This window comes from Carettochelys insculpta, chromosome 14 (assembly GCF_033958435.1).
Source record: "Carettochelys insculpta isolate YL-2023 chromosome 14, ASM3395843v1, whole genome shotgun sequence".
Lineage (NCBI taxonomy): Eukaryota > Metazoa > Chordata > Testudines > Carettochelyidae > Carettochelys > Carettochelys insculpta.
This window is the reverse complement of record NC_134150.1, coordinates 30,791,452-30,813,578: the sequence shown is the minus strand read 5'-3', so window position 1 is coordinate 30,813,578 and position 22,127 is coordinate 30,791,452. Positions and strand designations below refer to the sequence as shown.

General features: G+C 40.1%; 1 pseudogene; it reads right to left on the bottom strand.

Moving 5' to 3' along the window:
• Positions 1-3,213: 3,213 nt before the first annotated feature.
• Positions 3,214-15,173, bottom strand: LOC142020891 (large ribosomal subunit protein uL4-like; annotated as a pseudogene).
• Between the last annotated feature and the right edge of the window lie 6,954 nt (positions 15,174-22,127).

Sequence of the window (22,127 nt, the reverse complement as noted above, 5' to 3'; positions counted from 1 at the left end):
TCAGCGCTTCATTGGTAAACTTCGAAATGGCCATTTGCATGGCCATTTCAAAGTTTTTGGCTAGTGTAGACGTAGCCTCACACTCAGGAAGCACAAAGGGTCTGAAAACTGGCTGTGAATATCTAGCAGAGACTACCCTAATGCTCTTCTGGTACAAGCATGCTCTGCTCTCTCAACATAGGGTATGAGGGAAGGCACATAAAGTGGAAGTTTGATCTGCTACATCTATCCTCCTCCAGTGCAGAGTCTGCTAAAAATATTAGTGGAGCACAGAATTGTTTGTAGCTATAAATGGTGCTGGTGTTGGGCTGGCTTCTTAAAATTAGAGAGCAAGATCCAGCTCCCTGGTATTCACCCTGTCTCCGCTGCCACAAGAAAAGCACCAGAGCAGGCAAGAATTGTCCTATGATGTGCTGTTTTGGAATCTTAACTAGCTGGATATAAGGATGGGAACCTGAACTAAAAATTCACTGGCAAGGTGTTTGTCGGCAGGGTCAGAAAGAAGACATAGTAGTTACACCTCTGTTACTATTACTGTTGCTGCAATGTGTACAGCCACAGCATAATCTTCATCCTGGAAATCACGTCCACTGCTCTTGTCTGAGGCATTAAGTCAGAGAGAGAATGCAACCTCAGTATTTGCACTACAAGTTAACCTTTCTAGTCTGAAACTCTCTACTCTGGCAGCATCCATGGTCTGCCATGGTTTTAGTTAGCCAGATGACCACTTATCATGGGTGTGGCCAAGTTTCCCACAGTCTCATAAAGACTGTTTACAGCCACCAGTCCTGGCTCTCACTGTTCCGTGCTGTTATTTAGTTGTAATTTGCCCCTACATGTCTTCTAAGAGCCTAGTAAGCATTAGAAGTGTTGGTAACGTGCTAGACAATACTGACCTCCCATGGTCTGGCAAATTCTCTCCTTTGGCATTGGTCAGGCCCCATGGCCTAGAGAGGTTCAACCTATAATTCTGAAACATGTTGATGCTAAACATAATTAAAATGTGAAGTACTGAATATTTTAAAATACCCTTATCTAGTGGCATAAAACATCATTTACATGTTTTGTTTTGTTTTTTTTAAGTTACCACTGGGTGCTTTTAACAGGCCGACCAAAGGGGGGAGGAAGAGGTTAAGGTAGTGAAGTGCCTGGGGAATTCTTAAGGGAGCTCCACCCACTTCCAGCTTCAGATCATCTGACCTGACCTCGTGTATACCACATTTCACTGATGTATCTTTCAGAAAGGCATCCAGGACTGATTTGAAGACTTCAGAGGAAAGAGAATTTGTCACTTTCTGCCCCACAAAGACATGGAGCCTTGTTTTGGCTAGAAACCATCAACTCTGTTGAAGACTGACTCCTTTGGGGGTAATCTACTCTACTAAATAGAAAAGGTAACCACTGATAAGTGAAGAACATAGAATTGCATTTTATATTTTGTTCTCTGTGCAACTCCTGTTTCCAGTATTTTCACTAATTTGAATCCATTCTCTGTTCATAAACACGTTATTTTTAAAATAAATATGCAGTGCTGTGCATTAAGTAAAATATGACTTGTCACTTCCTCAAACAAGCTGATGTGTATATCGTTGCCTACGAGGACAGTAAGGCTGGCAATTTTTACAAGCGTCCAGTGCCAGGGGATGAACACCACACGGAATGGTTCTGAAGGGGCTGGTATGTAGCAAGCAGTAGAGAGTATGAGGATAAAGAGGTCTGGGAAGACCTGGAAGTCAGTGCTTATGGGGCCAGAGGCTGTTGGTTTTAGTGAGAGGAACCCCAGCAGGCACAGACAAGATCACATCATGCCAAGAACATGCCAAGGAGTCTGACCCAGTGCCATATGACATTTTGATTAAAAAATGGCAACAACATAAAATTGACATGGCATATAATAAATTGGCTTGAAAGCTAGCTAACTCATAGGTCTTGGAATATAACTGAAAATCTAAAATCATCGAGTGTGTATGTTTCTAGTAAAATCACACAGGGGCCTGTTCTTAGCTCTATTTAATATTTTTGTATCAATGACCTAGAAGAAAACATTAAAAAAATCACTGATACAGTTTTAAAATGACACAACAATTGGGAGAGAGATAAATAATGGAGAACAGGTCACCATCCGTGTGTGCTGGACCTTTCGGCAGAGGGGCAAGAGCAAACAATACGTGGTTTAATATGGCTAACCACAAATACAGGAACAAAGAACATAGGCCTTATGTAAGGACAGGGGACTTTATCGTGGGAAACAGAGACCTTGAAGTAGCAGCAGGGGACATGTTAAATACAGGTGAACATGAGCTCTGTTGTGAAAAGGGCTATTGTGATCTTAGCATTTGTACCAGAGGAATCTTGAGCAAGAGAAGAGAGGTTATTTTACTTCCATCTTTGGCATTTTTGTGACTGCCGCTGGAATATTGTGTCCACGTCTGCTTTCCAGAATCCAAGTATATTAAATATAGGAGTGGAGTCAGAAAAGAGCCAAAAGAATGATTAAAGATTTAGAAAACACATCTAATATTGACTAAATCAATCTATGTAGTTTTGATCAATAAATTGCAATCAATTTAATTTAGCAAAACTAATTTTAAGGGGTGGTTTGATTGAGGGCCTCCCTTATTATAATATTGGCTGGAGAGAATTACGTGAATGAGAATAGGAACATTTTAGTTTGCATGCACAGCAGCCACATGAATGGGTGGAAGGAAGAATGACAGGAAAAAAGCACATCAGGGCTTATCTAGGGGTCCATCTACAGTGGACCACTGTTTGGACTACAAAAAGCAGTAGTCCAAAAAGTGGTACACTGTAGATGGGTCCCTAGAGAAGCACAATAGCTCCTTCTGGCCTTGAAATATGTGAAGTTACCTTTCAGATGCAGCAACTCACCTTACATTGGACTGTGTGATCAAACAGGAAATCAAAGGCTTAGCTGGTGTAAATGGGCACAGCACAGTTACACCAGTTTATAGCAGCTTAGAATTTGGTCCAATGGCCAGACCAAATTAGGTACTTGTGGAAAGAATTGTGGAGGAAATACATTTTCAAGGCAGAATCAAAGATATTTTGAAAGTTTTCGCTTGTGCCCCAGAAGCTGTGGTCATGAGCACAGACCTCAGAATATCTGCACAGATTTGCTTTTTAGCTAGGTCACAATAAAATATAGAAATGGGGGGGGGAAGTGTAGGAAGGGATGAGGAATTGAGTTGTTATTTATTTAAACAGGAAAATGATCTGAATTAAATAAGAGTGGTTTTTTTTCTTTGTAGTTACAAACACCCTCACATAACTGAAAAAGTTATGCTTAAAGTAGTGTATCATAAATGCACATTTCTGAAGGTCCCTCAAGGCAGACAAGTGCACTGATAGTAAATTAGATGGAGCTTTTTTTGAAAGTGTCCTGAATTTCTTTAATTTCAGTGACAGAAGAATTTATAAGTAAAATCAAAAGTCAATGCTGAGCTTATTTTCTGTGATAGAGTCCTTCAGTAACATCAGTTCTTAATTTAAAGTAAACTCATTTTTCTTTTCTTGTTTCCCCCCAAACAGAATTTCAGTTTAGATATTACTGCTTGTGAAGATTATACAATTGGCAGCAAAGAAAACAAATATCCTCTGTTTATCCACAGGCAATCAGTATGAACATCCTGAACAGTTTGTTTTGATATTGTTTCAGCCAAAGACCAGCCTTGTGAAGAAGGTGTCTGTATGAACTGGAATTACAATCCTAGTAGCAAAAGATTGAGACTTCACCTTCTGAGTCAATTGTCTGTTCATTTAGCTTTACATGGCATGGTGAAAGTGTAACATTCAGGGAGGTTTTTTTTTTAGTTACTTACCACATTTTACCCACAAGAAACGTCCTAATACTTCTATGTATTTGTAGTACCCAGAGGCACTGAGACCTCATCTGGGGTGAGTGAAGTCTCTGCTCTACAGCCTTGGCTCAGAGCCAGCTGACCTTTAGCTCATGTGGTAGAGTGCAGGGCTTTAGACCCTATGCTCGCAGGTTCTATCCCTGGGGCCAGCTTCTATCCCTGGGGCTGGTCGGTCGGCATCATATATTCATGCAGGCGCAGTGATAAATTCCTGCTCAAAATAGTCCCACCAACTTTGACTGCTGAAGTCTCTCTGTCAAATTTCATAACACTGGAAATCTAGAGTGAAGTATGGACATCAGTGGAATTACTCTGGGATTTCATCAGTGTAACTGAGATCAGAAAGTGTCTCCCAAGCTTCTCCAATATACAGAGCTACGCAGAGAGAGGTCAACATGTCACAGGGTAGTCATTTAGAAGTGGACACACACATATGAAAACTTGTCTGGCCATGTCAGCAACTTAGGCATCCCACAAAACTACCATTCTTAGGATTTAGTCTTCCCTCCATGGTGGTAAAGAATAAATTCTCCGCTTCCTTCTCCACTGAACATCATTAGACTAAGCAGCTACAGAGCTCAAAAGGGTCAACATGTTTCACTGATCCTCAAACTCACATGCAGAGTTTTCATTTCTTTGGAGGCCTTCATGTAGGGTCCTCAAGAATAAAAATGCACAAGTAAGTTTTTAGTCTAGATTAATGTAAATCAGCAATACTTACTACTTCCTTGTAGGCGTTACTCACAGCATTAATCAGTACTAGTTGAGGACTCGTTTCCATGAAACAGAACTGTTGGATATGGAACTTTCAAGCAACTATGCTCTTCTATACTTCAATTTATGCATCATAAAAGGTCTATAATATTTACTTGTGTGGATACTATGCAGCTGTTGAAGTTGTAACTGGACTCAACTGGCAATACAGTGGTGTCAGGAATTGGACTCTTTTTGGACAAATAGTTTACAGGTACATAAAATGTTGTTACAAGGAGGGAAAACAATAATTCTCCAACTTCTCACAATGGCACAGGAAGCAGTGGTCTTAAATTGAACCATATAGGGGTTAGGCTGGACTTTAGGAGAACCTTTCTAATTGTCAGGGTAGTTGGGCACTGGAATAAATTGCCTAGGGAGGTGATGGAATCTTCATTATTGGAGATTTTTTGGAATGGGTTAAACAAACATCAGTCAGAGATGATGTAGATAATACTTAGGGAACACTACACTTAGGAAAGATGGACTTGCTGGAGGTCTATCTTCCAGGGTTAGATTTAGCACGCCTTGTTGGGACGTAATAAATCAAACTGCCATGGAACTGACGTTGACCCAGGTACTCATGTCAGGCATAAGGGAAACCAAAGGGAGAGTTTCTGTCATCGACCTCTTGCTGTGTGGACAGCAACAAAAAAGGATTTTAAATAAGTTGACTTCAGCTACAAAATTCTGAACCCTGGATTCGTATATCTAAAAGTGATTTTACCTCCAAGTATAGACCTGGTCCCAGTCTTGTTTGGAGTGCAAGGGACTCAACCAAAATAACTTGAGGTCCCTTCCAGTCTTACAGTTCTATGATAAACCACTCAGTTGATGTAGAAGATCTATAACAATGACACAGACACTTGCTTAGTGGTTTTGGGAACATTATTTCAACATGGAACTTACGGAGACATTACATTTGATTGCGGTGTGCTCATGTTAGAATGCTTAGCTGATGTTTTCATCTGCATCATGTAGATCTAAGCATGTACATATGAAACGTTAAACGGATGCATAAAAATGATAAGATGTATAGCTGACAATGTCCCCCAGTATATTAGGTTTGTATATTTCTGAAGTACGTCTTTCGATTGTCAAGTACTATGCGTCTACAAATTATAGTAAATGTTTTGGTGTTTAGCAAGTGAAGTGTTTGAGAAGATACAGATATTCCAGTAAGTAACGTATCTACTGCCTAAGGAAAATTTTCTTTCAGCCAGTGAAGATGAAAATTCAAAACTTACCACAGAAAATAATTCAGTACACAGTAGCCAGGTGTCTTTAAGTTTTGGTTTTAAGAGAAAATGCTTGCAGCTTCATTAGTCTAAATAATTTCTAGTGCAATTTTAATAGAACCTTAAATGTAATAGAATTACAGGAATGATAAACTTGGTGCATGTTACTCAGGTGAGCTTGTGTTTCAGCAGATGTAATTTACTGATAATTTTCATGTCATTACCCACTATTTTCAAAAGAGTACAGTAGGTACAGTGCCTTGGTTCTCTAAAGTATGTAATTGAAAAAAATACATGCCTAAATAGATCACATGGGGTAAGCTGACTAATATTCTCTTTAATATAAAGTAAAAAAAATGCACATCATCCTTGGAAAAAATCAAACCAAGTTTTAAAAATATCAGCCATGACAATGTTCATGTTTTTTCCCCGAACCAGTCTATGGATAGTGAAATTTATATGTTTCAGCATTCAGAAGTGATAAGAGACTTACGAATAGATATACTCTGAGGAGATATCTTTTAAAATTCTTTATTCAATCAGGTGTGAAAAAGTATAATATCTTAAAAGGACACATTCGGTAGCATGAAAGACAAGTGCAGTGAGGCTTGAGTTGACTAAATTTGCTGCATTCTCCAAACCTTAAAGCTGCAAATAGATTATTTTAAACCTATCAACAGTATTGCAAGCATTCTCCAAGCAACTGGTATTGTGAAGCAAGCTAATTCCTGCTCACTGTTATTTGGCATAGACATTTCTAAATTGAGCAATTTGGGTTTGCTACAGGCTTCCTTTTTGTTTATTTGGTAATCTCTAACCTAATTGATCATGATTATAAGCTGAGTGGAGGACAGTGCTTCTCTTAATTTCAGATTCATACAAAGTAGGTCTGAGAGAGGCACAGTTTTAAGAATGATTATCTCAGTTTTCAGTGTCACACTCCATGTGTGTAAAAATGTATGAATGATTTAGCAAGGTCATGGCTGGTGATTTGGTGTATTGTCAACATGCTTAACTACTTTTAAATGGGGTGACTTGTCCAAACCCCATTATTTCTGTCTTCTAGCAGAAGCCAGTGTTGCTGGAATGACAGTAAGGTAGTTTTGTATTTTATAGATCATTAGAGTCAGAATTGTTCTGCAGAACTACAGAATTTTATTTATTAGACTTGGCAAATCCATTCAATTTAAGTGACCTTTAAAAACATTGATTGACTATCAGTTCAATTTGCCAATATGTTTCTAAGATTTGAGTATCTTTTTCATACACAAATTTCAGACTACACTTTCATTCTTAATTGATGTATATCACTAATTTTCTTTTGAAACTCCTGGTTAGTACATGGACAGATGGGTTCACTGAAGCATGGTATTAATCAGAAAAATCCAAAAATATGCCATAGCATACAGACATCCTAGGCTGACCACATAGCTGAGTGTGAATTTCCAATCTGGGCAAAGAGTAAGAAATCCCCTTGGTGTTGCCTAGAATAGTAGCCACATTTTCATGCAGATAGAACACTTTACATGTTGTTTATCAGTGATGAAGGCTCCTTCATCTAGTGTGCTAATGCGGCTTGTTGTGATGCTGCCGCTTCTGATGCCCAAAAAGCTGTTATTTCCGTATGCTCAGCTGCCATTTTAAACTCTCAAGCAATTGCGAGCATGAGCACGATCTTAACTTTTGCACGTGAAACTGAGGAAAATCCCTTTCTCTGTGTAAAAGACAGACATGACGGTGCAGAAATTATTAGACACAGGAAGGTATTTTTTGGGCTTTAGGTGACGAATTCTAAAAATGCACGAATACAGGTTTGGAACAAGTTCTGGTATGCATTAATCGAGGGGTAGAAATTACAAAAATATATAGATTATGATGAAAATCTCCTGGCAATTCACTTAACAGGTGTTTTTAACTTAGAAAGAAAAAAAATGAAGAAGGCACCTATGTCTATTTTTGATTGAATATGTATGAGCTGACGGTCTTGTTTATGCAGTTTTAGTATTGATTTAACGGTTTGTAATCAGGCTTACTGATGGAGGGTGGACAAAGGAGGCAGATTGCCCATTGACCCAGTATTCAAAGGAGCCCAGACCTCTGGGCACTGCCGCTGCTGCTTCACATGAGGCTCCAAGGGAGTGGTGGGCGGCCCAGGGCTGACTGCTCTAAGCCCCGCTCCTCCTGTAACTGGCTCTGCCCCTCCCCCTCCCCCACCCCCTCCCACCTTGCCCCTGGACTTGCAGTGGCTGTCAGAGCCACAGTCTGCAACTTTATCTAGTGCAACCCTTTAAGTGGGTCAAGTTGTACTGATCCAAAGACACTCAAACTAGAATAGCTTATTTATGTATACATGCAGTATAGTTGTTCCTCCTTCCTGTGCAGCTACATAGCCCATCTAAGGGTCATGTCTAACCTAGGAGAATTTTACCAGTACTGGATACTTGCATATTATGTCAGCAGAATGTGCGTAGCGTTGACCAGGCTATACCAGCAAAACTGTGTTTTGTACCTATATAACAACAATCACTCCAATAAGCAAAACTAGCAAGACTGAGAAAAGTGCAACTTTGTTGGTATGGCAGCGTTTAAACAAGGCATGTCTATCAGTATAGCTGTACCACTTAGGGAATCACATCTCTTCACACCCTTGACTCAGATAGCTGTACCACTAAACACCTGTAGTCTGTGTAGACCAGAGCCGTCAGTGTGTGACCTTATTTTTGGGATGAAGAGATGTCCGCCCCTACCTTGCTGCTTATTGGAGATAAACTGGATTCGTGGAGTTTGTAGAGACTCCACATAGTCTACTTAGTATCTGGGTAAATAAATACACAGCCTCTATGACTCCTAGGGCATGAAGAACTCAAATGAATCAACCACCTAAAGGGGAAAAGATAAGGTTGCTTTGGGATGGGGTAGACATAGGAATGGGATAAGGCAAAAAGCAGCAGAATCAAAGGGAACAGAAAGGTGTTTGGCTGGTTTGGCTAGCTGGTGCTTGGTTAGCTGGTTCATGCTCGCATGTTCACAGCCTAACTGCTGGCAATATGTAGGTTTGGATGGGTAGTGAACTTAATTTTCCTGCTACTGCAGGGACCTAGGCAATACTTCATTTGTAGCAGGACTTTCTAGGGCTCAGCATCTCTAGGACTGGCAGTTCATATCCTCCATGCCTCTGAGCTTGCCAGTTCAGTTATGACATTTAAAAAAATTGTCTGAGCTTCAGCATCTAAATACTTAAAAGCCAATACCTCTTCCCTTACAAATTAGCACTGGGCCTAGGACATTAGTCCACTTTGTTCCCTCCTGTTTTCTCTGTGGAATGTAGCAGGCAAGTCTATTCTACACTGTCATACTTGGGTCTAATTAGAGCTGCTAGGTGCAGTGTGTGGGGAAGGTGCTGGCTGTCAGGAGCCTGTGATATACAGGAAAGTCAGATTAAATGATCTAGTAATGCCTTCTCACTTTAGTCTTCAGACTTTGGGGCCTGCATGACAATGACATATATGAGACGCCCAACAAATCTAAATAAGGGTTCATACACTGGTGAACTTGTAGGGTTGAACCCAATGTATTTCCGTCTTGGAGTATTCTAAAAGCTCTGCTATAGAGCCAGCTTTGTGCTCCACCTACTTTAGTACATTTCATGCAGAGGTGGGAAAAGTAACTCAAAAGTTTCTTGAGTAAAAGTGCAGTTGCTTTTACTTCTGCATATTTTGAGCACAATCTAGATGTGATGTGTGTGTACTTTTATCTAATGGAATATTTATTTGTTGTAAGTTCACAATACCACCTTCTGAACTTGATCAGCTATGCCTCATGAGTGCATTATGCCGCAGCCTTTGACTTCTCGTTTGCTTTTGTGGTTTTCAGCATGGTGCAGGATAGTATTGTGGCACATGGTCTTAGCATATGGATTCAGTTTTATCCTGACTTTCAGATTCTGCAGAGGATTCCTCTTGAGAACCCTACCATGAATCCTTTTATTTGGTACACACATGGCCTTCTGCATGTCCTGGCTTTTTAAGATTCTTCCAAGGTCTGTCTTGGTGGGTTATAGTTACTCTTTAAGGTAGCAGGTTTGCACCAGGTACCATACAACTCATCCAGCTTACAGAATGCACTTTCAGTCCAAATGCAGAAACACCCAGCATTACCACCTGGAGCAAGTCTCAAAAGATTCAGCTTGTTTACATTGAGAAGAGTAATTCCTGGGATATTTCTAACAGCCTTGGTGATGCCATTGTCCTTATCACCGATAATCGCCGTTGCATCCAGTGCAGAGGACCCTGCATTCCTTGTTTTACCCTTCCCAGCCCACATATGCTGAGAGGCATAAACCTTTTTAATGTGATTCCATGCTTTAAGCTTCTTCAGATACTTTTGTATGATGCATGACACTTTTACTTGAGTAGTTTTCCAGAGGGATGCTTTTTTCTTGTACTTAAGTACCTCTCTTTGCCCCTCCCCCAACACAGCCGTACTGTAACGCAAGGAACTTTGAGTACTTTTTCCACCTCTGGTTTTATGTTTAGTTCATTGCCATAATCTATCATACAGTTCCTCCAGTCAAGCTTTGTCTACATAAACAATTAAACTTGGATTTTAAATGTGTCCCACATTATCCTGTCACAGTCTCCGTGTACACACTGCTGATGTATATGGAGAGGCTGTCAGATTCCTTTGAGCAAGCTTCCTCTGAAACTGAAGTGGTCCAAAGCACAGTAATGAACTGTTAACACATGTCACCAGGATGCATGTGGACAGGTGGACCCTAAGAAGTGAATATGACATAGATTCGAGGCACAGCATGCCCTGCATTGTTTGTTGGTGTGGACTCCAAATCTTTCCATCTGAGCTGCGAATTTATGCATTTTCAAATGTCAGAGAATCCCCAATTCAAAACCAGTACCCCAAATATAAATATCAGCTACCAGAATATTGACAAGTCAATGTCCAATAATAAATAAAAGAGTGGTCTTTCCAAGAGCAAGAGAAATTAATAAGAGTTTTAGAAACCCTTTGAAGCACAACAAAAAGGACCCATGGTTAAAATTTTAACAATTTAGAATAATTGGCTAAACAAATCCTGACAGCCTCTCTTTGCATTTCCAGTCACACATGCTCAGAACAAAGGCTCGATTGGTGAAGCAACTTTAATAGGTCCCTCTGCATATGACTAATTTCTCTCAATCTCCCCCCCCCGGCCCTTACCAGGGATCCTCAAATGCTGCATTCTATTAATCTGTGTGAGTGACACAGATTATTAAGAGAACAGACTAGCACAGAGGCAAGTGCATCATTCCATTACTGTAGGCACTTGAGTGACAAAGGGAACATGTTGAAAACAAGCTAAGTAGCAGTTATTAAAAAGTAACACAGGATGTTCTATGTTTCATGTTTCTTCAAATCATGTTTATACACAATCCCTTTACTTTCGTAAATGGGCCAGCTTTTCCCCTGGGGTTAACCAGCATAGCACTGTTTGCTTAAATAGAACCACACCAGTTTACACAAGCTGCAGATCTGTACAGGTTTGTGCTTTCAGTCCTAACTGCAGTGACTCTTGCTATTGGATGAGCTCATTAGTTTGGGAGGGGCAGTGAAACAGGTCTTCATTTGCATTAAGCCCCCATTGAATCACCCCTTATCTTCCCATTTACCACACCCTTTCCTGTCAGTATGCCTATGGCTGGAGGTTGTGCAGGGAGAAAAAGAAACAGTAAACAAAAACTTTGCATAGGGTTCTCATCTTCTTTGAAAAACCACACAAACACCATGTCAGATGCTAGTATCTTAAACTGCTCTGGAGTCCATCTGAGTCAATCACATTGCAGAGTTGTGCCCTAGTGCATGGTGACTGGGGAAAAAATGATTTATATGTGTTATGTGCAAATAAGAATTGTGTGATGTAGAATATCATCACACTGAAGAGGCATCCTTATACATTCTTAGTTATATGCCAAAGCAGAAACAGTAAACAATCATGGGTAAATTGACCAATATTCTCATTGGATAACAGTGGTACAATTCAGCAAATATCCTGAGACACAAGGGTGCAAAATATAAATAAGTTTGATCAAGCTGTTCCTTATTAAAGTTACAGCGTGCAATAGGTAAAAGCAGTTGATGTTTCGTAAGGATGATCTGAGCACTGAAATGTGTTAAGCATATATACAAAGAATTGTAACAATATATCATGTGTGCTTAAAATGTGAAGTAAGTCTACCATCAGAAGAATGGTGAGGAGAATTAAATAAGAATGAATTAATAGTAGACAAACTACCCAGTAGGTACAGGAATGAAAACAATATGGAACCTTAATTTTAAGACAACTGACCAGACAAACTTGTCAATACAGGCTGAGATATTCGCCTAACAAATGGACAAATATTTGCTCAGAAAAAGAGTGCTTTAAATATCTATTTGACATTCCCTCTATAAATGGCTAGAAAAGACCATGCACACAATAAAATAAAAATAACAAGGTTACATTGTTAACACATGGAAGGAGAGAACATACTGTAAAGAGAATACCTATAACAGAAAAATATCCCACTGTTTCCATCCACTGGATGTTGTCTAACATTTGGCAAGAATGAACTCTTCTAAACATTTTTAATTGGACATTATGAAAGGAGTTATTTGATAATGATCTCAGCTGATGACCCATATTTATACTGCAGCTGTTCTGTTTACTGTTTGCAGTACTATCTGGTTCTAATTACCTGTAGTGCTTCCTGGATTTACACACTGTAGACTAGTTTCTTTCCAAGGAGAAGCTGGATTGGATGAGACAGATATCCTCTTCCATTTTCTTGCTGTGAAGGTGCAGATGAGTAAACTGAAAATGAAACTGACAACTTTCCCTTTAATTGATTTAAATTAGGAGTCTCTCCAAATTTCAAACTATTTTCTAATTAAGTACTATATGAATGATGGCCCTTACTCTATATGCTCAAAAGCTGAGTATTTCAAAATACTAGTGAAGTGGAAAACTGTTTGGTTGGGAGACATTAAAATGATGGATGTTAAAATAATCAATATAGGTCAAAGACTTTCAATGACAACACACTGGCTACATCTACACTACAGTGCTCTGTCCACAGAAGACACTATCAGAAGAGATTTTCTGACCAAACTTCTGTTTACAGAGTGCAGCCACACACTGGAAGCCAATTGGAGAGCACTCCACTCTGTTTAACACATTGGCCAGACTGCCTGGCTGCTCTCTTGGGAAAACAGGCACCCGGAAGCACAGAAGACAGGGCTGCCCATTGTTCTTGAAGCTCTTTCTATCAAAGAAAGCATCCACAGGTTTGTATGTTTTTTTTCCCCTCTGACGGAATCTGTCGACAGCAGCATTATGCCTCATGGCTGAGAGGCAGAATGCTTCTGGCAAAAGTGCTGAGTTTTGTCAAACTGTCAACAAACCACATTCTGTGTGTGCACCCGCCATGAGTTTTGACGAAAAAAGTCAGGATTTTGTCAGCAAAACTTGCAAGTGCAACCATAGCCACTGAGCCTAACTTCTACTGCATTATAGGATATTGTTGTATTTTACATTTATCACTTCCCAGATTAGACTTTCTTCTATAACTAATATTTACATGCATGTATCAGATTAATTGTAGGTTCCCATGCCATCAATTCCCAGGGTCCCCAGTGCAATCATTATCTCCTAATTTTTCCATAACCTCAAAACTTATCAAATTTCTTCACCATTATGGGTTAGGCAGAGCAGGAAGGAAGCTGGTCAACCTGTTCCAGAATGGAGTACTCAACAGCATAGTGGATTCATTCTAGGTCTGAGCCAAAGTATATTGTAAGAGTCCCACTGACTTGTATTGGTTTTGAACCCAGTCTTCTGCTAGCTCTTAGACTACATTCATTCAGCAGAATAGCAATCAATACAGCTCAGATGTGCAGTAGGTGTAGTCACTTCTGACAGAAAATTGTTTTCTATGGTTGGGCATGACCCTAGGTGAGAATTGCCTGGCATGGTGTGTACAAGGAGTTGACTTCTTGTGGGTGCTATGAATAGTTGGAGGTGTAATGTGCACACACTGGCTTACACAGAATCAGGAATGTATTGAAACAGCTCCTGTGTATCTGATGGAATATACCTGAAATCCTTTGACTGTCAAGTGAGAAGTTTCAAATTTGACTGCTCTAACCAAACTGTTGATGTGGCAAAAATTCTGTGGAAGGATCTCACAACATTTTTGCCACAATAAATATAACCCAGACACTAACCTTGTTTTCACCATGAACCTGAACCAAAAATTATTGCACAAACAGAACTCAGATAATTTAATCCATGGCAAGCATAATTACTAATGCTTTACCTTCGATAATTAGCAATACATCTTTGTTTTGCAAGATTGTGCAGGAAACACAAGAATGCACTCTCTCTCCTAACTCACCTTAGAACTCCAAAACTGGCAAGAGAACAATATGGAACCTTAATATGAATTCCAGAAAAGGAAGTGTCTGTCACTCTTAAAACCCAATCAAAAACAATGTGTTCTAAAATTAAAACTTTATATTACTCCCTCTGAAATAAAAGGTGAAAACTCCTTTCTGCTTTACTGGTTCTTAGAAGAAATAATAAATTTTTTTTAAATTCAACCACTTATAGGATTGTGGTCCACTTTATGACGACTCTCAATGATTCTCAAAATGGGGTTCACAAACTTTCAGGGGTCTGTGAGGGCACTCCAGGAGGCCTGGAGCCATGACAAGTTGCACAGGAAAGCATGGAAGGACCCAGAAAGAAGTAGCTGCTGCCAATCGGCCGTTTCACGTGAAAGCATGGTGTGAATTCTGCATGAAGCTCCACTCCCTGCTCATCTCACATCTCTATAGATGCTAGCACCAAGAGAGAGACAAGGTGCAAATCCATGCACCATGGACAGCCAGCTCTGGGGCCCAAGCACACTGCAGAGAGAACTCAGACAGTTGTTCAAATTTTAAAACCTGTGCCTTGAAGGCAAACATTTGTGATCTTGCTTTGGCAAAATAGAATCATTCTTCACATGATTGTTTTGGAAGTTTTTTTTTAATGACATTTTCCAGCTGTTAACATTAAATAAAGACTAGTCCCTTACCAAGATAGATTTATGCATCTCTCTCTATTAATGACAATGACATAAAGAAGAGCTAGTGGTAGTTTCATTAATAATAGAGCTTTTCATGAACAGTGGCAGCCTGGAGGGTAGGGTATCCATGAAAAATTTTAAATCAAGGTAGGGGTGCTCAGGATGTTATAGTTTGAGAACCACTGGTCTAAAACTTACCTCATTGGCGAGTACATGTATGTTAAGGTGGGGCAGTTACATTGCAATGCATTAAAGCACTATACAAATCAATGTGCCTTGATATGCCTTGTACAAAAACCCTTCAGCTCATCATTATGTGTCCTAATGTTTGGAAGTTCTACTTGGAGAGGATCAATACTATACTGATTAATTACCATTTCCAGGACTAAAATGTCAATCCCAGGTCTAGTGTTTCTGGAAGTGGTACTGCACTTTTATATTTGAAAGCAAGTCCCTCACAGACAGTGAAATGCCTAGCTTCCCTACCCAGGTGTCAGTGGGTAGTCCCAATTTACAAATACCTTAATCTTCACAGGGGCACATTGGACATTTCTAGTTTAAAGATAGTTAAGGGACTATATTTCATGGATTTTAGCTGTTTTGTAGGAAGCTTAGCAATCAAAATCTAATCTTTACCTTTTCTGTTTGGGTGCAGGACTGTTCCTCCACTATTTCATGGAAATCTTTCAAGTTGTCACACCCAAATAGCTGCTGGTAATTACAATTTCACCATTTTCCTTATCCCCTTTTCTCGCTCTAGGCATTTTGTATGCCATGAAGCTTGGAGAAGCTAACAGGAAAAAAAGCTCCCCAACCTCTCTGACAAAGAGTATGTATTTTTGGAAAACACACTGCATGAACATGAAGTGTCAGGATTTCAAAGACTCCCTGAGGAGTTCAGCAAACATATCCAAAGAAATCCAAAGGCGCGATTATGAGTCCTTTTCAAGGCTGCTAGACCCTTTTTCAAAAAACTTTCAAAGCTGTGTAGAGAGTTAGTTTCTTATTCTGAAAGACTCTTTTGATAAGGGGAAAAATATATGGGGATAATGAGCAAAAAGATTTTTGTTGTTAAAGCTGATTCAATTCTAAGATAATCTAGTTGTGTAATGGGTTGTTCTAGAAAGTTACACCACTGTTATTAAAAACCTTTATTGAACCTGAATGTCCCTCCTCTCTTCTCATTATAAAAGGAACCTTTGGGAGCCTAATAAAATTAGGCAATGAAGTGAAAAAAAGTAGTGCCATAAAGGGGTACTCACCTCTTGAGTGCTTCTCAGTATGAATGCAGAGTCCTTTTCCTACACCTATACCTCCCATAGGCTGCCTGATGACTTTGGCAGATCTTCAGTGCTTTGGAGGACCAATCAGAAAGTCCAAATAGCCCCCTTGACAGATACTAAAGAGCCCAGGAAATAAACAGTCTCTTTGCACTTGCGAAGGTTTTCAACACCAGGTTTTAATTTTAATTTTAACTTTTTAATTTCAGCCCTCTGTATGGGCTCCTAAAGAAGCCCTGTCCCCTTTACACATGGCAGTAGAAGCATTTGGGTCCACCCACTACTCTGGGTTCCAACCAAGGGACTTGCTACTTAGTATTCATCTACTACTCACTTTTAAACCTCTTCTGTTATTACTTTCAACCTCTTCCTAAGGGCACTTTTATTTCCAACCCTATCTCAAGGCTAATGTCCTCAGGCTTTTCTCTTGCTGCAGTTTCAGATTAAGTTTAGAAACTATGAACTATGGCTACTCATCAGTTTTCTTCTTCTCCCTTCTTGTCGCATTCATGAACTTGGTAAACTCTTTCAGCTCCTTCTATATGGCCATGTCTACACATGATCCTCTCTTTCGGAAGGGACATTTAAGTGACACAGACAAAAAGTAGTGGTTAATGAGGCAATGCTATGAATATTCAGCACATCGTTAGCATAATGGCAGCCAGTCATGCTTCATAAGTGCTGCTTTCAAAATGCAAACTGGCCATGTAGACACAAGTGCTTCAGAATAAACTGGGCTTTGATTGACTAGCTTCTGAGATGGGTACTTTGTGAGGACTCTAGGAAGGCCTGGAATACCTACTCTTGCTGCTTGTTATTTCCCATGCCACGGCTGCCAGGAGCAGGGTTTAGCAGAACACCCGGACTTCACCAGGGCTTAGGAAGGTCTGATCCATCCCATCACAAATACACTCAGGTGGCAACTTCTCTTATCAGGCCAAATAGAGATGGTTTTAAAAATCAAATTGCATAAAGCTTTCATGCTACTATTATTCTCAATGTATACTGTAGACAGAAGTCTTGAATATGAGTGAAAGGCCTGAGTCTGCCACATTAATCTTCAATAGTACCTGACTTCATATGGACTCCTATTGAGATTACTGCATAGATTTAGAGATGGTATGTATGGTTATGTTAACTGATTTCTGACAGTTGGCAAATTGTGACTTCTCAGCATCTTCAATTCTAACATTAGGTAATTAAAGTAAATATTGGTTTATTTTAAATTGAGGTGCACGGGATTCACACACACACCCCCGCCACAGCAACTACCAGCTGCTTGGGGAATATTTATGGCTGTATATGAGTTTATGTGATGGCCACCAGAGGCCAACAGGCTCAGTCATACAGAGGTACATTACGTCCACTTGAAGACAGACAAAGTGGATGGAGACAGAAAAAATATTATGATTTACAGTGCAGCTGATGAGAATTTTCCATCAAAATGTTTTTGATCATTTTTGGGAAATGGGGGTGGGCCAAAATGGTATTTTCCCACAGAAAATATTGATTTTATAAAAATCTGATTTATGAGAAAATCACTGTCCCTCTATTTTTCTCAAAAAATTTTGTTCTGAGTCAAGTTTGTCTGAGATGTCTTAGCCCTGATCTACATTTACCACCTGACTGCAGTATATCCAGGGAGACAGTTTGGGCAGAGAGTCCAGCCAAGGAAGAACAAGGACATATAATACTCAAAATGTGACTACCCTGAATGATTGCAGTAGCACGACTGGATGGAGTTTAACAATGAATCAAAGCAAAAATGAAATATTTAGATCCAGGAACTCCAAAGATGCTTTGTTTGGATCAAAATAGGTGAAAATAAAACATGACCTTTCTGGATATATTTTGGAAAACATTATTGTGTGAAGACTTTGATATGACAACATTTTGTCCTTTAAGGTTTTGACCACCTCATGCAGAAAGGACGTGTGTTGCAGTGTTTTTGTGTGGGTAGGGGGAGGGGTTGCCTTACTGCTACCATTACTTCTGCTCTGCTGTTGATGGTGGCACTGATTTCGGAGCTGGGAAACTGGAAAGTGGCATATGCTAGCTCGGAGTCCAACTCTGAAGGCTGAGCTACCACCTGTAGCAGCAGAGAATTAAGTATCATATGGTATGGTATTGCCAGCCTTATATTTGCCGTGCTACCTGCAGAGCTGGGACCTCAGTTAGGAGCTGCCACTCTTCAGGTGCCCAGCATTGAAAGAAGCCACAAAGAAGTAAAGGTGACACAGGAATTGTATTGCCATGCTCACTTCTGCATTACTGCTGCTGGCAAGGTGCTCCATTCAGAGCTGGGCATTCAGACAACATTATAACCACTGCTGTCTAGTTGCCCATCTGTGAAGGCAATGAAGTAATAAGTACTGTGACTTTCCTAAAATAAACTTGTGATCCCAGGGATACTCCCTTTTGGTCAGGACTTCTAATCTGAGAAATGCTGTGAAATCATGTGAAATCTGTATAGTATCAGGTCAAAGCACACAAGTTTTTCACGGGAGGACATCAGACCTCATCATTCATGATGCATTTTGCATGGCTGTGAATTCGGTAGGGCCCTAGTTATAACCACAGGCTTCAATTATAAGAATTTGGAATGCCACTCACATTTTCTTGGTTGGTATGGAAAACCCTAGCCATCACCTACAGTCCTCAGCTAAAACCTCTACAGTGCATCATCAAGGATTTACAACCCATCCTGGACAATGACCCCCACTTTCACAGGCCTTGGGAGGCAGACCAGTCCTTGCCCACAGACAACCTGCCAACCTGAAGCAAATCCTAACCAGCAACTATACACCGCACCACAGTCTCTCTAACTCAGGGACCCATCCATACAACAAACCTCGTTGCCAGATCTGCCCACATATCTACACCAGCAACACCATTACAGGACCTAACCAGATCAGCCACACCATCGTGGGTTCATTCAGCTGCACATCTACCAATAGAATTTATGCCATCATGTGCCAGCAATGCCCCTCTGCTATACACATCAGACAAACTGGACAGTCTCTACGTAAAAGAATAAACGCACACAAATCAGACATCAGAAATGGCAATATACAAAAACCCATAGGAGAGCACTTCAATCTCCCAGGCCACACAGTAGCAGACTTAAAAGTAGCTATCCTACAGCAAAGAAATTTCAGGACCAGACTCCAAAGAGAAATTTCAGGACCAGACTCCAAAGAGAAATTTCTGAGCTACAATTCATCTGCAAATTCAATGCCCTCAGCTCAGGCTTAAACAAAGACTGCAAATGGCTGGCTAAATACAGAAGCAGCTTCCCCTCCCTTGGTGTTCACACCTCCAGATCAACTGCTGGTAGGAAGCCTCACCCTTGCTGACTGAGCTAACCTTGTTATCCCCAGCCTTGCTCTGGCTTATTTATACCTGGCCCTGCAGATTTCCAAGACCAGCATCTAATGAAGTGAGTCTGTGCTCACGAAAGCTCATGCTCAAAACTTTGCTGTTAGTCTATAAGGTGCCATAAGAACATAAAGAATGGCCATACTTGGTCAGACCAAAGGTCCATCCAGCCCAGTATCCCATCTGCCGACAGTGGCCAATGCCAGGTGCCCCAGAGAAGGAGAACAGAAGATAATGATCAAGTGATTTATCTCCTGCCATCCATCTCCTGCCCTTGTACTGAAGGCTAGGGCACCATACTTTACCCCTGGCTAATAGCCATTTATGGACCTAACCTGCAAAAATTTATTGAGCTCTTTTTTAAACCCTAATAGAGTCCTGGCCTTCACAGCCTCCTCCGGCAAGGAGTTCCACAGGTTGACTGTGCGCTGTGTGAAGAAAAATTTCCTTTTATTAGTTTTGAACCTACTACCCATCAATTTCATTTGGTGTCCCCTAGTTCTTGTATTATGTGAAAAGGTAAATAATTTTTCTATATTCACTTTCTCCACACCATTCATGATTTTATATACCTCTATCATATTGCCCCTCAATCGCCTCTTTTCCAGACTGAAAAGTCCCAGTCTCTCTAGCCTCTCCCCATATGGGACCCGTTCCAAACCCCTAATCACCTTAGTTGCCCTTTTCTGAAACTTTTCTAATGCCAATATATCTTTTTTGAGGTGAGGAGACCACATCTGCACACAGTACTCAAGATGTGGGCGTACCATAGTTTTATATAGGGGAAGTATGATATCTTTTGTCTTATTATCTATCCCTTTTTTAATAATTCCTAACATCCTATTTGCTTTACTAACTGCCGCTGCACACTGCGTGGATGTCTTCAGAGAACTATCCACTATAACTCCAAGATCCCTTTCCTGATCTGTCATAGCTAAATTTGACCCCATCATGTTGTACGTGTAATTTGGGTTATTTTTTCCAATGTGCATTACCTTACACTTACCCACATTAAATTTCATTTGCCATTTTGCTGCCCAATCACTCAGTTTGCTGAGATCTTTTTGTAGTTCTTCACAATCCCTTTTGGTTTTGACTGTCCTGAACAACTTGGTGTCATCTGCAAACTTTGCCACCTCACTGCTTACCTCATTTTCTAGATCATTGATGAACAAGTTGAACAGGATCAGTCCCAGGACTGACCCCTGGGGAACACCACTAGTTACCACCCTTCATTGTGAAAATTTAGCATTTATTCCAACCCTTTGTTTTCTGTCTTTTAACCAATTCCCGATCCATGAAAGGATCTTTCCTCCTATCCCATGACCGCCTAATTTACATAAAAGCCTTTGGTGTGGGACCGTGTCAAAGGCTTTCTGGAAATCTAGATATATTATGTCCACTGGGTGCCCCTTGTCCGCATGTTTATTAACCCCTTCAAAGAATTCTAACAGATTAGTTAGACACGACTTCTCTCTGCAGAAACCATGCTGACTTTTGCCCAATAATTTGTCCTTTTCTACGTGCCTTGCAATTTTATTCTTTACTATTGTTTCTACTAATTTGCCTGGTTCTGATGTTAGACTTATCGGTCTATAATTGCCAGGGTCTACTCTAGATCTTTTTTTAAATACTGGCGTTATATTGGCCGTCTTCCCGTCATTGGGTACCAAAGTGGATTTGAAGGATAAGTTACAAACCACTGTTAATAACTCCGCAATTTCACATTTGAGTTCTTTCAGAACACTTGGGTGAATACCGTCTGGTCCTGGAGACTTGTTACTATTCAGCTTATCAATTAACTCCAAAACCTCCTTTAATGTCACTTCAATCTAGGAGAGTTCCTCAGATTTGTCACCTAAAAAGGCTGGCTCAGATTTAGGAACCTCTGTAACATCCTCAGCCGTGAAGACTGAAGCAAAGAAATCATTTAATCGCTATGCAATGGCACTGTCTTCCTTGTTTGCTCCTTTTATATCTTTATTGTCCAAGGGCCCCACTGATTTTTTAGCGGGCTTCCTGCTTCTAATGTATTTAAAAAACATTTTACTATCATTTTTTGAATTTTTGGCTAGCTGTTCCTCAAAATCTTTTTTGGCTTTTCTTACTTCATTATGACACTTAATTTGGGAGTGTTTATGTTCCTTTCTATTTTCCTCCCTAGGATTTGACTTCCACTTTTTAAAAGCTGCCCTTTTCTCTCTCACTGCCTTTTTAACACGGCTGTTAAGCCATAGTGGTTCTTTGTTAGGTCTCTTACTGTGTTTTTTTATTTGGGGTATACATTTAAGTTGGGCCTCTAGTATGGTGTCTTTAAACAGTTTCCATGCAGCTTCCAGGGATTTTAGTTTAGTTACTCTACCTTTTAGTTTCTGTTTAACTAGCTTCCTCATTTTAGTGTAATTCCCCTTTTTGAAATTAAATGCTGGAGTGTTTGACCGCTGAGGTGTTCTTCCCAACACAGGAATATTAAAAGTTATTATATTGTGGTCACTATTT